This window comes from Psammomys obesus, unplaced genomic scaffold (genome assembly GCF_907164565.1).
Source record: "Psammomys obesus unplaced genomic scaffold, mPsaObe1.curated_primary_1811, whole genome shotgun sequence".
NCBI lineage: Eukaryota > Metazoa > Chordata > Mammalia > Rodentia > Muridae > Psammomys > Psammomys obesus.
In genome coordinates, this window is record NW_026595981.1 from 5,032,983 (window position 1) to 5,045,823 (window position 12,841).

General features: G+C 38.8%; 1 protein-coding gene across 5 annotated transcripts in view; it reads left to right on the top strand.

Annotated features, from left to right (window-relative positions):
• Positions 1-12,841, top strand: part of Nf1 (neurofibromin 1) — a 236,566-nt gene that overhangs the window by 1,275 nt on the left and 222,450 nt on the right. The gene's annotated exons all lie outside the window — the stretch shown is intronic.

Genomic DNA, 12,841 nt, shown 5'->3' on the forward strand with positions numbered 1-12,841 from the left:
AATCCACACGTAGCCTTTTGTCCATGAGAACTAGTTTAATTTTTTGCAACTGGAAATAGTTGGGGCTGGTTTAAAGGATTGGTTTGTTTGTTTGTTTTCAGTTCTTCCTCTGATGAGGGAATTGTTTAGAATTGAGCCAATCTATTTTGTTTACTGGGTGTAATCACAAAACTGAGTATGGGATCTGACAGGTAGGGGAAGGGTTTCCTTTTTAAATTGACTAGTAATATTTTTATAGGACTTGGTCCTTTTGACCTATTTGACAGTTTGGGGAATAGACAGAGGAAGTTAAGAACCTGCCTAGAACTGAATGTGGTGCTACGTGACTTTCATCCCAGCACTCGGGAGTCACAGGCAGGTGGATTTCTGTGAGTTTGAGGCCAGCCTTGTCCACATAGTAAATTCCAGGATGCCAAGGTTACACTGGGAGATTCTGTCTCAACCAATCAACCCTCCCCAAACCCTACATAGATACAATTTCATAGTTGTCAGAGACTTCAAGGAGTTAGTTCATTCATCCTGCTTCTGGACCAAAAGGCAAACAAACCCATCTGATGAAGTAGATATTACTGTGTAAATAGACTGAATTATAGAATGTTAGATTTAAGTAGAGCATGAAGTAGAGCATTATATTCTAAACTTGATAGAAAAGACTTGCTGTGCAGAATTTAAAAAAAAAGATTTAAGGGGCTGGAGAGATAGGCTCAGTGGTTAAAAGCCCTTGTTGCTTGGGCAGAGGACCTGGGTTTGCTTTCCAGCATTCTTATGGTGGTGGTTCACAGCCCTCTGTAGCTCCAAATGCCCTTTTCCGACCTCTGGTACCCAGCATGCATGTGGTGCCACAGAAATGCAAACAAACACTCATACACATAAAATGAAATAAATCTAAAAAAGGAGAAAGATCTAAAATGTGCCTAGACTGGGGCATGGAGAGATGGCTTAGCAGTTAAGAAGAGCACTGGCTGCTTTTCCAGAGGTCCTGAGTGCAGTTCTCAGCATCGGCATGGTGGCTCACAAACATCATAATGGGATCTGATGGCCTCTTCTGTCAAGCAGGCATATATGCAAATAGAGCACTCATATACATAAATAAATACATCTTAAGGAACATGCGCATAGATCAATGGTTCTCAGTCTGTGGGTTATGACCCCCTTGGGGTCAACTGACTCTTTCACACAGGTCACCTAAAACCATCATAAACACATATATTTACAGTACAATTCACAGCAGTAGCAAAATTACAGTTAGGATAATTTTATGGTTGGGGGTCACCACAGCATGAAAGCTGAATTAAACAGTCACAACACTGGGAAGCTTGAGAACCACTGGAATAGACAAAGCAAAAACTGAATCGTAATGATTAATGGAGGGTCAAGAATGATACAGTTTTCCTTGATTTTAAGAAAAGATCATATTTTTATTTATGTGCACACACATGTACTATGGCTTCCCCAAAAATGTCAGCTCATCTGGATCTGGAGTTACAGGCATTTATGAAAAGCCTGACATAGGTTCTGGGAACCAAACTTGGATCCGCTGGAAGAACAGCAAGTGCTTTTAACTGCTAAGCTCCCTCTCCAGCCTCAACCTTACCTAATTTTTAAAAGTTAAATTCAATTTTTTTTCTTTTTTTCTTTTTTTTTTTTAAATAGCTCAGATGGTTGTGGAACTTGCTGTATAGATGAGGATGACCTTGACCTTCTGATTCTCCTGGCTCCTAAGTGCGCGGGTTACATGCATGTGCTATTAGGTCTAGGTTTTTTTCTTCAATTCTTACCTTTTGGTCTCTAGACTTATTTATCATATTAGAAAAAGATAGTGCTCTGAGTTTTAAAAGTAGAATGATTATGGCTAAATACCCAGGTTTTCTTTGTTCCCAGAAAGCTTTAGGCTTTATTGTTTATGTATGTTGTAGACTCAGACTCATTATCATCTATTAAAAGTTAAGAACATTAGTTTTTAAAACACCATTTTTTGCCATCTCTTATAGTGTAATTAAGAGAAAGATACATAAAATATTCAGTCCAATTTTTTCTTACAGTTTTAAAGATAGGATTTTGAGGTGTGAAAATATAGGGTTTTCAAGGCTTACCATGAGAAATTAATGTTAATTTATTATTGAAGTAATAAAGGTTTAATTTAAATTAGCGTTTGTTTAAAATGTTTGTTTTTATTATTTGTGTGTGTAGTACCCACAGAGGTCAGAGGAGGGTTGAACCTGAGGTTATTTATAGGTGGGTATGAGTTTCCCACTTGGGTGCTGGAAACCAAACTATGGGACTCTGAAAGAGCAACAGCCTTAACCACTGAGCCCAACCCCCGCTCAAGTTTGTCTTACATTTGTTTTATGTATGTATGTATGTATGTATGTATGTATGTATGTATGTATGTGAAAAATTGAAGCTGAGAGATGCTGAATGATCTAATAGCCCCAGTGAGCCTTAGTGTGAAATTGTTTTGAATGCTAGATAATTAGGGAAATGCCTTTTGTAAGTAGCTCATAGAATTTGTTTTAATAACTCACTATGTATAGTTAGAAGTTTACTGTTTTATTTTCCTTTTGAGGCAGGGTCTCACTGTGTAGTTCTGACTGCTCTGGAACTCCATATACAGATCAGGCTGGCCTCATTGAGAGAGCCTGCTGTGGGATTGAAGGCATGTGCCACTATTCCCAGCCAGAGTTTACATTTTAACCAAAGATAGAAAAAAGCCTACTGTGTACTGGTATTTGTATGTGAGAATCTTAGTCATTTCAACTTTTTATTTATTTATTTTTTAAGACAGGGTTTTTCTGTGTAGCCTTGGCTGTCCTGGACTCTTTGTATACCAGGCTGGCCTTGAACTCAATCGATCTATGTGCCTCTACCTCTTGTGCTGGGATCAAAGGCGTGTGCCACCACACCTGGTTGTTTTCAATTTTCTTGTCTGTAGTTGTTTCGCTGGCCTCAGGGAGTGCCCAGCTGCTTGTTCCTACGGCCATGCCATTTGTGAGTTGAATTGCTTTAGTCCCCAAGGGCATGCACCTGTGTAAGGATGACACAGTTGATGACTGATTGTGTTGTACTTGCCACTATTTGAATGACTAGCCACCATGATAGCAGGCATACTGAATTCTAGTGGAAATTGTTTAGAAATTTGGTGCAGTTTGTACAGCAGACCTGATAAAAACACATGTACTGATGTACTATGGAGCTGCATCTCTAACCCTTCCACTGTGACTTAAAATTTTTATTTTCATCTTGACATTTTGAGCTCAAATCTATGCTGTCTGGTGATAATGCATGTAGGCGTAACGTCCGAACTTGAACGATTTGTCAGTTTTAGAAGGTTTTTTTTTTTTTTTTTTTTTTTTTAAATTGGGAAATGGGATTTATAAAGGTTGACAGGTAGAACTGAATGGAAGAGATAGATACATGTTCCGTCTCCATACATAGGCAAGTCAACTGGTTATAAAAGCAAGACATAGACAATTTTAAAACATTTTTACTTTAAAAATTTTTATTTTATGTGCATTGGTATTTTGCCTGTGTGAAGGTGTCAGATTACCTGGAACTGGAGTTACAGACAGTGGTGAGCTGCCATGTGGGTGCTGGGAATTGAACCCAGGTCCTCTATGAGAGCAGCCAGTGCTCTTAACTGCTGAGCCATCTCTCTAGCCCCCTTAGACAATTTTTTTTTTCTACAGAATAAAATCCAACTATTTCCCCAAAAGGGTTTCACTATGTGGATCTGGCTGTTCTGGATGAGGCTGGCCTCAAATTCCATCTGCCTCTGTCCCCCTACCCTACCCCCAGGGCTGGGATTAAAGGCGTGGCTGTATAAAATCTAGGTTTTAAATTTATAATTTAGTGTTGTTCCATCCCTATACATTGAGTGCTAATCAGAATGTTCTTTGAATACTGTGTGGTGGAGAGTTCACAGTATAAAATGATGGGCAAGTATCTTCACTGCTATAAATCCCACATTCATTGGTTTGTAAAAATTTAAACCTATTTTAGGTTAAAAAGAGAATCTACCCTCCATAACTACTGGTCTGCTGTTTTTTATAAGGCTTTAAGAACATTGAAATATACACTTTTTATGTAAGGGAATAATGTTTATTCTTTTGGGATTGATCTTGTACAGCAATCTCTTCCAGCTGATTCTTAGTTGGCATCACATTTTCTGTACTTTATTTAGGATTTTTCTTTTCACTTTTAAACTTACATTTCCCTTCTTTTGGGAAGGGTATAATGTGTATGATGTTCTTTTGGAATGTATACACTTTACCCTTGTTCATTCAAATACTGATTTCTCTCTCCCACTCTTTTCCTGTCCTTTGGCTCCTCCACTCTCCTGCCTACCTCCTTTTCATTGCTCAACATTGTGGCTGGTTGCTTTATTTTGGCCTGTTTGCACAAAGTTGAGAAAGGATGCTTAGAATAAGTATCACAATGCAATGTCCGGATTGAAACCAGAGAGTGGGGGAGAGAAATCAGTATTTGAATGAACAAGGGTAAAGTGTATACATTCCAAAAGAACATTATACCAACAGGAAGGCAACTCTTTCTGTGGTCCTGGAGCATTCCGCTTTCTTCACTGTGAACTGTCCTTCTCTTCCTTCCCTTGCCAGACACTGCCCATCTCTACAGTTTGCTCACTCATCTCCTTTATAGCTGTACAGGCTGGCTCTGCTTCACCCCTCCGTCTAGGTCGCTATTTTCTTGAAAAGGATTTCTTCTGGAAAAACATAGTGGTCTTTACTCGGTTGTAATAACCATTCTAAGGCACCTCTCGCCAAGTTCCCAGGACATGCTCTTTCTTGTGTGTACAAAATCAGATCCTTATGTGTTAGTGTACTAATCAGCTTGAACAGATGTCCTTCCCTTGCCTGCCTCTGCCTCCCAAGCACTGGGATTAAAGTTGTGCACCAGCACTGCCCTGCCCAGCAGAAAATCTTTAAAGTTCTCTCTGGTTTAAATATTGAATGATCTTAATATGTTAACAGGGTTTCTGTGTGTGTACCCCTAGCTGTCCTGGATCTCTATGTGTAGACCAGGCTGGCCTTGAACATAACAGTCTATTGAGAACTGACCTCACTTAGGTTACTGGAAGTTCTCACTGCCTCAGCAGCACTTAATTTTCTAGGGAAGTTGGTTTGGTCTCTTAGGTATATATATTAAGATGAGCCCTGCTTTACCTCGCTTTTCTTTTCTTTTTTGAGGCAGGGTTTTACTATATATTGTCTTTGCTGGCCCTGAACTCATTGCAATCTTCTGAAGTAAGCTTTCTGAGTACTAGGATTACAGATGTGAGCCATCATGCTTGGGAATTCTGTTTTCTTCTTCTTTTTCTTTTTTTTTTTTTTTTTTCCAGTTAGGGTTTCTCTGTGTAATGCTGGCTGTCCTGGAGTCACTTTGTAGATCAGACTGGCCTTGAACTCACAGAGATCCACCTGCCTCTGCCTCCTTCGTGCTGGGAATAAAGAAGTGCTCCACCACACCCAGCTGGGAATTCTGTTTCCTAAAAATTCCTATTTATCCATCTGTGTCTGTATCAAATTTATTATTTTAATGAAGTCTTTTAGTTTTCTTGCTTTTACAGTGTTGGCCACTGAACTTAGGGTTTTGTACATGTTAGGCAAGTGCTGATCACTGATTTACTGATCAGCTCTTGTTTTTATTTTTAATTTTGAGGTGGGTTCTCACTAAGTTAGCCAGGCTAGACTTGACCTTGCTGTGTAGTCTATGCTGGACTTAAACTTCAGCTCTTTCTACCTCAGCCTCAAGGGTAGCTAGGTTTGCAGGCCTGGGCAACTACACCCTGCTATGGAGTCTTTTTAGACAAAACTCAGTCCACTATCTTCTTGATCTTCCTCTATGGCATTTTGTAGAGCCACACTGCAAATAAGGCCTGTATGTTTTGTCTTCTAACCAAATAGGGTGCAAACTTTGTGAAAGTTGGTCACCTAGTGCCAAGCACAGTTAGAGCTACACAGTACATCACCAGTGGTAAGGTGTTTGTATGACCAAGGCTAAGGGCTAAAAAAAGTGGAGATTTTACTTTTGTCTTAAATGTTGGAAAGCTGAATTTTAATTCAGTGTCCATAATCAGGAGGTCTTGACTAAGAATAGATTTTTTTAAAAAGTGCTTGACAGGAACTTACATGTATTTATATTTTCTCCTATAGAGTGAACATATGTTTTGAATGCAGTTTCAGGTTGGATTAACTACCTTTGTGATCTTGGATTTGCCTCTTGCTTTTATTTTTATTTTTTATTTTTTGAGACAGGTGGTCTTTATGTGGTCTTGGCTGTCCTAGAACTAACTCTATAGACTAGGCTGTCTTTGAACTCACAGAGATCCACCTGCCTTTGCTACCATGCTGGCTTGGATTTCTCTGTGGTTATAGACATCTGAATGAAGAATGTGAGCACTTTGAAAGTCTACGTATATTCATACATAAGCACATACACTTTCTTTTTATCTTATTGACTGTTGCATTTCACTAAGTAAAGGAGAGTGACTAGTCTCTAGATATTCCTGGTATGTACATTGGTTAGTATATTTCACCTCACCTTTTAGCATTTATTGACAAATACTTAGGGTACTGATAGCTTCCTTTTGAAAAATTTGGGTCTTAGTAATCTGTTTTTCCTGCTTTATTATCTAGTTTGTGGCATATATACGGTATGGTCTTCGAGTTTGGAAAGTACAGTAAAATAAGGTTGGGCCAGCATTGGGCCAGTTGTACTTTATTTTAAATATCCCAGTCTTTTTACACAGTTTTTACTTGACTTCAAATTTATTATTATTATATTGCGTGTGTGTGTGTGTGTGCGTGCATGCATGTGCATGCTATGACTTAACAGAGGTTATGACAGCATGCAGGAGTTAGTCCTTTTCTTCTATCATGTGGGTTCCAGGGATTGGACTCTGTTCTGCACTATTGGGTAAGACACTGAGCTAAGTTGACAGACTGACAGACCTGGATTATTTTTCTTCAGTCTGCTTTTGAAAAATCTGTTTAACATGAAGAATTTTGTTCTTAAAGTGAAAGCTTAGTGATATGATACATGGTAAGCCATTGTAATGCATTATTTTTTCATCTTTAAGTTAGACTGCAGTGGGACATTTTTATTATATATATAGTTGGTGTTTTGAGGGCATATTGTTGAATTATAACAATATGCTTCCTAAGGACATAGCCTTTAATTAAAAACAGGGTTTTCACGTCCATGTCATGCTTACTTTTATTAGGAATTTTGTGTTTGTATAAGACAAGGAATGAGAGGTATAAGATGACTTTTTTTTTAAACGGAACTTTAAGGAGGAGAATGTTCTATAAAAGAAATGGAAGGGGGGGCTTGTGGTCAGTTTAAACTGTTAAAAGGCTTAGGATCAATACTGAAGTAGAATATGAACATCTTAAGCTATTTTCAGGGGATTGACTTGTTTATAAAAGCTTTGAGTTATTTCGTCTAACTTCTTTTAGAACACTTCCATTTTCTTAGGGAAGGAAAGATCAGACAAAGCTTGACCTTGAGAATAGACAAGTTGTAGTGAATGTGAATTGCTGTGTGGTTTCAGTGACCTGTCAATCCCTGTATCATTATGGTATAGTCTGTAGGAAACAGCTCTCAGAGGTGTGCTGAAGAAAACGTCCCTGCTAGATTGTAAGTAATAATTGGCTTGTATAGCATCCCACTGAAGTGTCCTAGAGTGTATGCAGTACACTGAATATATTTGACCACTTAAAATATTATATGGGAGCTGGGAGTGGTAGCCCTTGCCTCTGATCCCAGCACTCAAAAGGCAGAGACAGATGAATTTCTGTGAGTTCAAGGCCAGCCTGATCTACATGTTGAGTTCCAGGACATCCAGGCCATATAGAGAGACCCTGTCTCAAAAAAAAAAAAAAAAAAAGTTACATACCTATGATCTGTAGTTACATGCTTTGAGTATAAGTAAAAGTGGCTTTTGAGCCCTTGGTTATATCATCAAAAGAAGTGTTGAGACATATAGCCCCAAGCTAATTTGCAATTCTACCTAGTTTAATGAAGACTTAAAACATTACATCCCTACCCCCCGAAATTGAACTAATTACCTTGCAGTAGCAATAACTTCAGATGGTAACTTCCAGGGTACATATTTTCTATAGACCACAGCCTGGTACTCCTAGTTAGTTTGCCTGAGGTTTGCTTCTACAGCCAACAAGCTGTGGCCTGCCCTTACTCATATTTTATAGCTTTGGGTATCTTATCCTGTTGAATTTCAGAGAACTTATTTTTCCAGAGGAAAAGATTTTCCTACTTCTCCCTTTTCTCTGCCCAGTAACATGATATATCTAGCATAAAAGTTGTGATATTAATTTAGTCAATATCAGTACTGTTATGAATAAAAGAATGACTTGTTTTTTAATCATAATTTTATATCTAGATATTGACCTTTTGAGTAATTATGTCTCATAACAATTTAAGTGATGTTTTTCTGCTTAATTGTTCACAGATTTGCTTAATTTGTCATCAGAAGTAATTGGGACATAAGGAAACAATTCTTACTACCTCAGGTTTGCCTGCACTGTGGAACTAGCAGTGCGACTTGTCTTCTTTTCCTCTGTATCAGTTTTCCTCTGTAAAATGGGAATAACATCTGTTTTACATCTTGGGGTCATTTAGTGTCTTAAGTGTGAATCTTTTATGTGGTAGGAGCTGTAGTCACAAGAATGTATCCAATTTGTGTGGTATTGTCTCTGCCCTTTCAAGTTTGGTGATGATTATTTCTGTATACAGCTCATAAGGGGAGGGGTACTTTGCTGCTCTTCTCTCTCAGCTGTTCACAGCATTTTATCTTTTATGTTCATGTTAAGTACTGAACCATTTTGTTTGGGTTGGCTATATTCAGAGGTGGCTAGGAGATTTAAACACAGGATCTTTACATTTTCAGTTAAAAATTCTTATTCTTGTTTGTGTGGGTATGCACCTCCCTCAGGGCACATGTGGAGTTCAGAGGAGAACTTTGTGTCCGTTTTTCCTCTTCTGCCTTTATGTTACTCAGGTTGCCAGGCTTGCATGATAGTGCTTTACCTGCTGAGCTGTCTCCCAGTCATGTTCCCCCACCTCCTTTTTCTGGAGTTTTGAGGTAGCATAGGCTGCTCTCAATGCTTTAGCTGCTCTCTTGCTTTAGCTTTGAGTGCTGAGGTTATAGGTGTGTACCAATAAATTGGTTTTCTTTTCTTTTTTGAGACATGATCTTAGGTTGATGACCTTGAACTTGTGATTTTCCTTCCTCCACTTCCCAAATGCTGGGGTCACAGATGTGCAGTATCATATCCAGTTTGCACAGTATACTTCACTTAGAATTTGGAAGCAGCTCTTGGGATTTTGGTAGTATTAAAGTGCCTTTGAGGCTGGAGAGATGGCTCAGGGGTTAAGAGCACTGGCTACTCTTCCAGAGGACCTGAGTTCAATTCCCAGCAACCACATGGTGGCTCACAACCATCTATAATGAGATCTGGTGCCCTCTTCTGATATGCATTCATACATGCAGGCAGAATACTGTATACATAATAAATAATTATTAAAAAAAAAAAAAGAATTGCATTAAAGTGTCTGGTGAGTTCCTGGCTGATTTTGCTTTTGTCTCTGATTCTCTAGTTTTTCAGTTTTTATTTTTCTGTTTAGCAATTCTCTAATCTTCATTTTTAATTAATTAAGAGACAGGGTTTCCAACTTGTTACATAGCTGAGGATGACCTTGAATTTCTGATCCTTCTATCTCTACCTCCAGAATGCTAGAATTATAGTCCTGTGCCACCAGGGACCCCTTGTTTTATGCAGTGCCACACTCTGGGTGTGCTAGGCAAATGCTCTGTGAACTGAGCTGCACCCTAGCCCATTGTCTTGATTTTTAGAGTATTATTTCTATCCTATTGCCTTTAATAACACTTTTTGCTCCTCTGCTACATTGGGGCTAGGAAGTATGTTTTCATGTATCAGGCAGATCTTACTCTCTTTGGATAATTGGTAAGGGAATAGAGAAAGAGAAGCATTTATTTATTTATTTTGGTCTTGATCCCTCATAAGTGAATTTTTAGGAAATGGGGAAAGAAAATAGGGCTTATTTTGATAAAATCTTGGCAGCATAAATCATTTAAGACCAGAGTTCTCATTTCTGCCTCAATGTAAACTACCTTTGTTAAGTGTGACTCCCCTGAATTTTGATAGTGTTTGATATGGAAAGTGGATGTGTAATGTGACAGTACAGATGCTTTATAATTCTTCAAATTATAATTTTTGTCCCCTTTTTTGAGCTAGTCTTCTGATTGAAAAAAATCCCCATCACTAATTAATTAGTCATAGTTAGGAGTCTGAGATTATTTAAGCCCTGTTTCTGTTGCAGCTCCCATAGATACTTGTCTAATTTCTTAGATTAAAAGCAAAGTAGTAATTCATAGCTAAAGATATGGGAAGTACAGAACAGTCCCAGGGGAAACAGTTATTTGCAGTATCACAACCTAGAATCATTGTTGAGTGAGTGAGTATGTATGTTTGTATGTATGTATGTATGTATGTATGTATGTATGTATGTATGTATTTATAGGTTTTACTGTGTAGCCCTTGCTGGCTTGGAACTCTCTGTGTAGACCAGGCTGGCCTCAAGTTGCAGAAGCTGGCCTTCTGCTTCTGCCTGGCACTGGAGTTAAAGGTGTGCACCACCAGGCCTGGCCAGAGCTACATTGTTTTGTAATTCACTTTTAAAAATTTACAATGTCAACATTTTAGGATTACACTTTTTTACACCTTTAGAAATTTTAAGGGATTACATGTAGTTTTAAAGAACATTTTTTTTTCAGTTTTTCTATACTGAACCTGCATTTTTCTAATCAGAGATTATTGTCTTGGAACAGGGATATAGCTCAGGTACAGGGCTTCTTTATGCACAAGACTCAGTACCATCTTCCACCCCCAGAAATTCAAATTTAAACTTCAGCAGTGTAAGTTTAATGTAAGAGTGAAGCGAATAGGTAGTTAAGCCATTAAGTTATAGGTGCTCATTACCATGCCTTTGGCATAATCTAGACTAGATGCTGCACTATAGATGGGAGATGAGGGCTAGTGAGATGTTTAGTGGGTAAAGATGCGGGCCACTGAAACTTACTGCCGGAGTTTGATCCTCTGGACCGCCTGTGATGATGGAGAGAATGGATCAAGGGCTCTTCTGACTTCCACACGTGTTCATGGGGGAGTTGGCGCATGTGCATAAGGTGTGTGCACACTCATTTGTGCGCACACCAACACACAGTTAAAAAAAAGAGCCGAAGCCAGGAATTGTGGTACTTTCCTATAATCCTAATACTTGGCTGCTGAGGCAGGAGGACACGATTTCAGGATGAGGCTGGGCTAGTTAGACCTTGTCTGCATTCTCACATGTGAGATGATGGAGATGGAGGGAGCTTGAGCACAGTAGTTAGGGAAATGAGGGTTTGGCATGGAGGGAGGAAGGATGGGTGAGCAGATGGAACAGTTTTGGACACTTAGTAGTATGGCTTTAAATAAATGTTGAGATCCTGTCGTCGTTAATGTTCATTAGTCACTACAATTGAGATAAGGCAAGCCGAGGACAGACGTTAGATAGGCATTCAGTTTTGATTGCCAGATTTAACAAGTAGGGATACATAATGCCCAGTTTAGAAGAAAAAAAAAATTTGGCAGGTTGGCCTCAGATTTAGTTTGTAGCCCAGGCTGGGCTTAAGCTTGTGTTTGTCCTGCCTCTGCATCATGAGCGCTGGGGACTACAGATCTAAACCACTCACTGTGCCTAGCGGCCCAGTTAAATCTGAGTGTCTTATTAAATAATGAATAACATTTTAGTATAAGAATTTCTTAAGTATGGTTTGAGGCATGCTTACACAGTACTCATGTTTATCTGAGTATTAGGAGCAATAACATATATTACCTAGAGGGTGGTGCATGTGGGAAAGAAGAGAAACTGAGCCAGGATACAGAGTTGTTTTTTTGTTTTTTTTTTTTTTTTTTGAGACAGGGTTTCTCTGTGTAGCCTTGGCTGTCCTGAGCTCACTGTGTAGACCAGGCTGTTCTTGAACTCACAGCAATCTGCCTGTCTCCGCCTCCCTGAGCCCTTGAATCCAAGGCCTGTGCCACCATACCTGGCTAGAATTTTTTATTTTTTATTTTTTTAATGAGAAAATGTCTAAAAGACTGTTAGGTGATTGTAACAGTGTTATTTGTGGGTAGTTTATGAGTCATGAGCCTTAAGAAGAGTGGGATTTTAAAAAAAAGAATAAAAATTTGGAATTTGGCCTTCTTCAGTCTTCTATTAAGTGTTTTTAATTTTATCCTCTACAGCTTAACAGTAAGTTTGTTTACTTTAAAAAGTACTTGAGAGTACTAGATTTACTCTATTCTCTTGTGTTCCTCGGCCATTTTACAGGAGGTATATTTTCCAGACATCTTATCATTCTAAGGTTCTGTCTGTTAGTCTATTTTTTGTGCAGTGGAGGGCAATAGTTGACATACTCTGTGTGTGTGTGTGTGTGTGTCTGTGTGTGTGTGTAGACAGGCTCTCAGTATACAGTCTTGGCTAGGCTGTAACTTGTTATGTAGACCAGCCTGGCCTTGTACTCAAACATCTGCCTACTCCTGCCTCCTGAGTGCTAGAATTAAAGGTATGTCACAGTGCCCAGCTTCCTGCCAGTATTTAATATAAGAGGATGTTATGAGACTTAAGTGTAAAATTAATGACCTAAAAAAATACTGAGGCAAAGGGTGTAGTGGCACAGGTGCATAATTCTAGCCCATCAGCGACAGAGGGAAGGGAATCACAAACCTTAGCTGTTCCA